The following is an 8,196-nucleotide window of genomic DNA, read 5'->3' on the forward strand; positions in this document are numbered from 1 at the left end:
AACAATAACCAAATAATAATAAATATAATTTTAACATGTAGACAAGTGAGGAAAGTAATGTAATAGTTAAGTTATGAATGATCTACAGTAAAAACAAAAAGGTAAAAGAAAAAAACAATACATTAACTTATAATTGTAACACAAATATTTTTGATTTTAAACATTTGAAATCATAAAAAAGTCATGAAAATAATAATAATACACCCATCTTGGCACGCACACACCTTAAAGGAAAACACAATTATCACCTTATGGTCTAACACATTCCCAATCTAGCTATGTCAATGGAAAAGTGGAATTTGTGACATCATCATCATCTTCATCATCATCCAAACCCCCAATTACACACACACACACACACACACACACACACACACACACACACACACACACACACACACACACACACACACACACACACACACACTCACACACTCACTTATTATTGTGGTGACAGTAAGTTTCACAGACGGCATAAAAGTGAATGAGCTCTTCAATTATTATTTTTTTACAATGTAGGGACTCCCACTTAGTACACATGCACCCACGCACGCACACACACACAAACACACACTCACACACACACGATTATGACTCAGCGGAGGGGGAGGGCCCGTGGGGGGTTAATGATGTTTGTATTTCTCTACAGCGGTGCTTCCGTTACCTTGGCGACCACAGCATCTCTGTCATTACTGTGTCCACTTTGGCACTTAACGATCATTGTGTGTGTGTGAATGTGTCTACATGCGTGTGTGTCACTGTGGCATAGCGTGATACCATAAGGAGAAAATGAGACAAAGTTTCCCTCCGACATTTTGACCCATTTGCCCTCCATAGGTCTACATGTAGAATCACACACATGCACCCCATATGCACACGCAAACACGTGACACTATCAATACTTTTTTGGTATGTGTGTGTGTGCGGTCAAAATCATGACATTGCCCTCGGACTGACACACACACACCCTTGGAGGTGGAACACTTAACTTAATTTTGATTGACGGGAGGAAAGTGGAGTTTCCACATGGTGACACACACACACACACACACACACACACACACACACACACACACACACACACACACATGCGAATGGAAAGTCGGCATTGTGTGTATCAATTGGCAGTATAAAGCCTTAGAATTGATTCCGCTCCCCTAGAGACAGTAAGAACAAATCATCATCAAATCCACTCAAAAAAAATTATATATATATATATGTACAGTATATGTATGTATGTATGTATATATATCTAGTTAACTCATGCGATTATACAGACTTAGATCGTAACAAACCGTACAAACTATTTTACCTTAATCGCTATACGGTCAGTAATTAGATGAATGCATATGTCAGTACAAAAATGAGTGAGGAGATTCCAACTACTGTGCTCGCTGGCAAATTTCCCTCCAAAACACAGCCTGAAAAAATTTTGGATATAACTTTTACAGAGTTTTGTGGAAATACATGACATGCGTTCAAGTAAAATGTTTAAAAACGTTCCTGATGACATTCTGACAAAAATAAATTGCTTTTGTGTAAAAATATTAAGCTCTTCTCCTAAATGGGAACTGCTGTTGTTTTACAATGTTGCCTGTCGTTCACAATCATTCTGAAAGACATGACGACGGATGGATTTTTTAATTTTTTTTTATGCATTCTAAATATTAAACAAATTCGATCAGAAGTCCACTTACAATGGAGCCTATGGAAGCTGCTTTATTCTGCCTATAGAGCCCCTTAAAAAACATCCAAACACCTCCATTATGGTTTTATATACATTAGGTAAGTATATATTTAATCTAGTAACATGCACATTTATAATAACATTTAATATTTACGTAATTTGATAATTTTAAGCATACGTGGCACATATTTTTTTTTTTCCTTCATCACTGATTACTACTCACTGCAGACTTCATGAGAGCCAACATACATAATAAAACATCACTTACTGTACAAGGTGTGCTGTCATTAAGATGCCGACTGCTAGGATTCCCATTTAGATGGAGAATGTCTCATAATCCTCACGAAGAAAGGGTCTGGGGGTGCGGGCGGGAACGAGCGCTTTTCATGTTGTTCTCATCAGTTCCAGGTCCTATATGGCTTTCAAAGTTTACCAACTTGTCGGATTACCTACTCAGACATCTCATGTCCAGGTGAGATGCATGATTTACGATCTACAATACACTTACAGGGAACAGGGAAGCGAGGAAGCAGCATACCAGTCAATGATGTAAACATAGGGACACACGGTAGTGATCACATCGCCGCTATAAATAGTTTGTCTGTGTTAGCGCTTATAATGACAATATCACTAATACCTGGTTAATAATCTAGTCACCAAATGTAAATTGAGTGGTGTTGGTGCTTTTTGAATGGTTATTTATTGGATTTTACAGGCGTAATAGTAGAGCTCCCATTGACATTCCATTAAGCTGACTTTTATTTAAGTTTATTTAATATTTAGAATGCATAAAAATAAAATCCATCCGCCATGTCTTTCATAATGATTATGAGTGATAGGCAAAATTCCCCCAAAAAAGTGCAGTTCCACTTTAAGCAAATTTTATTTTATCCAACATATATATTCATATTTATTATTAATTGATTAATCACAGGTGATTACTCACTTGAATGATAAATGTATGTATGTATGTGTGTGTGTGTATATATATATATATATATATATATATATATATATATATATATATATATATATATATATATATATATATATATATATATATATATATATATATATATATACACACATATGTGTATATATATATATATACACACATATGTGTATATATATATATATATATATATATATATATATATATATATATATATATATATATATATATATATATATATATATATATATACACACATATGTATATATATATATATATATATATATATATATATATATATATATATATATATATATATATATATATATATATATGTATATATATATATATATATATATATATATATATATATATATACAGTATACATATATATACTGTATATATATATATCCATCAATCCATTTTTTTACCGCTCATCCCTTTCGAGGTCGCGGGGGGTGCTGGAGCCTATCTCAGCTGCATTCGGGCAGAAGGCGAGGTACACCCTGGACAAGTTGCCACCTCATCGCAGGGTCAACACAGATAGACAGACAACATTCACACTCACATTCACACCCTAGGGCCAATTTAGTGTCGCCAATCAACCTATCCCCAGGTGCATGTCTTTGGAGGTGGGAGGAAGCCGGAGTACCCAGAGGGAACCCAGAGGGAACCCACGCAGTCACGGGGAGGACATGCAAACTCCACACAGAAAGATCCCGAGCCCGGGATTGAACTCAGGACTACTCAGGACCTTCGTATTGTGAGGCACATGCACTAACCCCTGTGCCACCGTGTTGTATATATATACTGTATACATAATTAGTTTTTGTAAGTGCTGTACTAACATTTTTTGTATTATTTTTACAACATTAAATCAATCAATCAATCAATGTTTATTTATATAGCCCTAAATCACAAGTGTCTCAAAGGGCTGTACAAGCCACAACGACATCCTCGGTACAGAGCCCACATACGGGCAAGGAAAACTCACCCCAGTGGGACGTCAATGTGAATGACTATGAGAAACCTTGGAGAGGACCGCATATGTGGGTAACCGCCCCCCCCCCCCCCCTCTAGGGTAGACCGAAAGCAATGGATGTCGAGTGGGTCTGACATAATATTGTGAAAGTCCAGTCCACAGCGGATCCAACACATCAGCGAAAGTCCAGTTCATAGTGGGGCCAGCAGGAAACCATCCCGAGCGGAGACGGGTCAGCAGCGTTGAGATGTCCCCAACCGATGCACAGGCTAATAAATAATTATATTGAAAATATCTGTAGACATATACCTCCCTGCTATAAGCATAAGTGCCACTTTAGTTTGTTAGCTTGCCTTTAATTAGCAACACATACTGTACATAAATGGGGTTGGGATAATTGTGCAAAAGGTAAACACATATATTTTACCAAGTCATATTGAGGATTTGTTTTTAGTGATTTTTAGTCTTACTTAAAAAAAAACCACGGCAAGAGTCGCTGGCTAACACTTTAGCAGCTAACAACCTAAAAAAATGTTGAAGCCCTTTTTAGTTGGAAATGTCATCATCGCCACTCTTCTTTTCCCGTTGTGTGTGACAGGCCTGCAGATGAGCTCACTGTGGAGATCAAACTTAATACTTTTTAAAAGCCCTGTAATCTTTTTTTTCCGCCTTCTTCTTCTCATTTCAACAAAACAAAGTCAAAGCCGGGTCGGCTCTATTAGCGTAAATTATTTTTTCCATTAGAAACAAATGTGTGCAGGGCGGTGGGGTGGATGCTTGTGAAGGAAGTGGACAAGGGTAAAGAAAGAGGGTAATTTGAAGCTACTTTGTTGCTATCACTGCGAACACTCCTCTCTGCGAACACACAATTACACACAAAAACAGGCACTTTCTCAGACTGACGTCATGCTATCATTAACCTTAATTATGCTACCTGTCCACACACATGCGAGCCTGAGGCCAGTGTGTTTGCACTGAGAAGGGAAATGAACAATAAACCAGAGTCGACCAATTAAGGGCTAATGTGATTGCAAAGACTAAAGGTGTTGAAGTTAGTTTGAAGTATAATGTGACAAAGCAACATTTTGTCACCTTATTAGACATCATGTTTTACTGAACCTTGTGAGATAGTTTTCCATTCAATCTGGCTGTTTGCAACATTTATGCGGCTGCCGAGAAGGCGATAACTGTCCAGTATGGGTGCCAAATGTAAAAACTCAATCATACTTTTGTAGCTTATATATTTTTAATATTTAGCTTACTTTTCCTCACAATTAGCTGATTTTTCTCACATTTAGCTCATTCAGAAATAGTGTATCTAATGGTGAATCTGAATATTAAATCTAAATGTCAAATGTCAACGGTAAATGCTGAATACGAATCTGAATGTTAAATGTTTTTTTTGTTTTTTTACTTTATTTCAATGAGGATGGGGCTCCAAAATTCCAAAACATAGAACACAAGGCAGGAAAACAATGGTAGACAAGACGGTGCCACAAATGAAAAGTTGTATTAACACTGATATAAAACAACCAATCAGTTATGAAAGAAGAAAAGTAACATACAAATTAGTGACAAAAAAGGAAGGGGAAAACAACATTATAAAAATAGTAAATTCAATTAACATTTTAAATAAAAGGTATTTTTTACTCAAGGGAGGACAAGACCATTTGTCAGGCCATTCCTCTAGCGAGCACACCCCACCGCAAGCAGAAGTGCCAAGATTAAAAGTGTTATTTAGAATTTTCCTTAGTTTTAAGAGCTATTTGCTAATTTCTGTCTTTACATCATGATCTTAATTTTAGCATGAATAATTTAGCATTTTGGCTATTCTAGTTAAAGAAATAACTATTCACATAACATATTTTGGTTTTGTCCCACATAGATTCTGCAACACCTTGAGGATGCTTAATATAAGAATTGCAAGTTGTATGCTTGTTTTTAGAATAAAACACTTATTTTTAAAGTCCTGCTAATTTCTAGATATTCAAATCTTATTTGGATGTATCAAGTAAAATTAGCTGCATGGGCAGATATTTTCATCAGTCTTTAGTATTTTCTTCCTAAAATCTAGTCTTATTTTATATTTTATCGGCTCTTTTTGCAATGTGGGCATACCCCACAGCATGTTACATCTAAATGTTACTAATTAATATCAATGTTAAATATAAATATGAAACTGATTTTTTTCAAATCTAATTGTAAATATAAAAGAAAATAGATGGACGCTTCACAGCACGGCATATAGCAATGTGGGCGTGTCTATGCACACGCCCGATATTTGTATATTATTTTAAGTATTTAGCTTTACACTTTGCGAGACATTTAGATTCAACATTGAGATTTAATATACATATTCAACAATTAGCATTTAGTACTAATATTCACATTTAGATTTAAAATTCAACATACGATTATGTATAGCATATATATTTAATATTTATCATTAGATTTGACATTTAGATTTAACATTTAGATTTAGATCCAACTTTTAATATTTAGATTCAACATTTATTTTTACATTTAGATTTAAGATTTAACATAGGATTAGATTCAGCATGTTTATAACATTTATATTTGTAATATAACGTTTAGATTTAAAATGTACATTTAGGTTTAACTTAATGTTTAGATTTAACATTTAGATTCAAATCATTATTGCTATGTTGTCTATTACTATTATTGCATTGTTGTCTATTACCATTGTTGGTATATTCATTATTCCTACATTGTTGGTACAAATTATTGTTACAGTGTAATAATTATTGTTACCTGTGGTAATGCCACTATGATACAACATCTGTATTATAATCCTTGAACAAAGTAAGAGTGAAACTCATGTGAATAATCACTGAATGGAGAACTGGGGGTGGGATTAAATAAATTATCTTTTTCCACTCCCTTTCAGGCAAAACTGGACAATCATGCATTACATACTTTTGCACTATATTAATTTATATTATTATGTGTTGTCAATTTTGTACTTTTTTATGTCATTGCCTGAAATAAATAAATACATGAAAAATGAAAACAAAAATGAAATAATATTTTTACATTTAGATTCACCATTTATTTTCTACCTTAAATGTGAAGAAAATGAGGTAAATGTGAGAAAAGTGCGCAATCTGTGAAAAGGGTGAGCTAAATATCCAAATTATATCAGCTAGAAAAGTGTAATAAAAATGTTTACATTAATCACCCCAGTACTTAAAATATTTAAAGTTGTTGTAATTAAGCTTGCCAGTGGTGATCTCGTCATATTTTTTGGTTTGGAAATGTTAACTTTGCACAAGTTGCAAACAGCCCTTAAGCCAGGGGTGGGCAATTAATTTTTACCGGGGGCTGCATGAGCAACCCGAGCACTGCTGGAGGGCCACACCGACAATATTTCAATTAAGTTTTGCACAAATTATTTTTGATATACCGTAAGATAGATAATAATAATAATAATATAATAATATTTTCATTTAACCTAACTTATCTTTATACAAAAGCAGATGGCTTTTGATGGTTTTATTTTAACACTTTCTTACACAACACTTCCTGATGTATATTACAATACAAAAATTTCAATTTCTGTCACTTCATCCTGCATCCTCTTTGTTGTGAACGTAGCACGTCTGTAAGGTGATTGGCGAAGAAGGAAGAAGCGTTTGTTGTTGCGGAAATGAGGAGTGAGGATTGGTTTTCCTTTTGGAAAGAACGAGATAAGTTGAGCTGTGTTAGTATAGCATGCTCAATAAAAGTTTAAAAAGAACGTCAGACTTGGTGTGCACTTCTTCTGGACGCTACAATTGATGTCAGAAGTGGGATGAAATGCCTCCCAGTTCGCCTTGCCATCAAACCTGGGAGTCTTCATTGAGGGCGGAATTCCCCCCGTGGCAAGCAGCGTGGCTGCACCTGTAAACGCTGTCTCTCTCTCTCTCTCTCTCTCTCTCTCTCTCTCTCTCTCTCTCTCTCTCTCTCTCTCTCTCTCTCTCTCTCTCTCTCTCTCTCTCTCTCTCTCTCTCTCTCTCTCTCTCTCTCTCTCTCTCTCTCTCTCTCTCTCTCTCTCTCTCTTTGCGGCGAGCTCCTCACGTGGCACGTACCTCCCGATGACGTAGACACAAGCAGCGCAGTATGCGCAAAGTTTTACTTCTGACACCAATTGTAGCGTCCAGAAGAAGTGCACAGCAAGTCTGACGCAATTTTTCAACTTTTATTGAGCACGCTATACTAACACAGCTCAACATATCTCGTTCCTTCCACACGCACGTCTCCTCACTTCTCATTTACACAACTCAAGAAGACAACATCTACTTCAGCAGGTCGTTACACTATATTCTTTAAAAACCGCAACATGTGTACCACAAATAAGCACACGGCTTTACCTTTACTTGGCAGTCCATGTCTTTTTTAAAACACGCCATTCGTCATCAACTTTTCTCTTTTTACCGTCTCGGGGATAACCGCTGTACGCCTTCCCTCACAGGACATACGCACATATAACACTTTTCAAAATAAAAGCAGCACAGTTGTATTGCACGCACGACAAAGATGTTTTTTAAAATGTATTTTGTATTTGTGATTGCCGCT

Source organism: Entelurus aequoreus, linkage group LG12 (assembly GCF_033978785.1).
Source record: "Entelurus aequoreus isolate RoL-2023_Sb linkage group LG12, RoL_Eaeq_v1.1, whole genome shotgun sequence".
NCBI classification, from domain to species: domain Eukaryota; kingdom Metazoa; phylum Chordata; class Actinopteri; order Syngnathiformes; family Syngnathidae; genus Entelurus; species Entelurus aequoreus.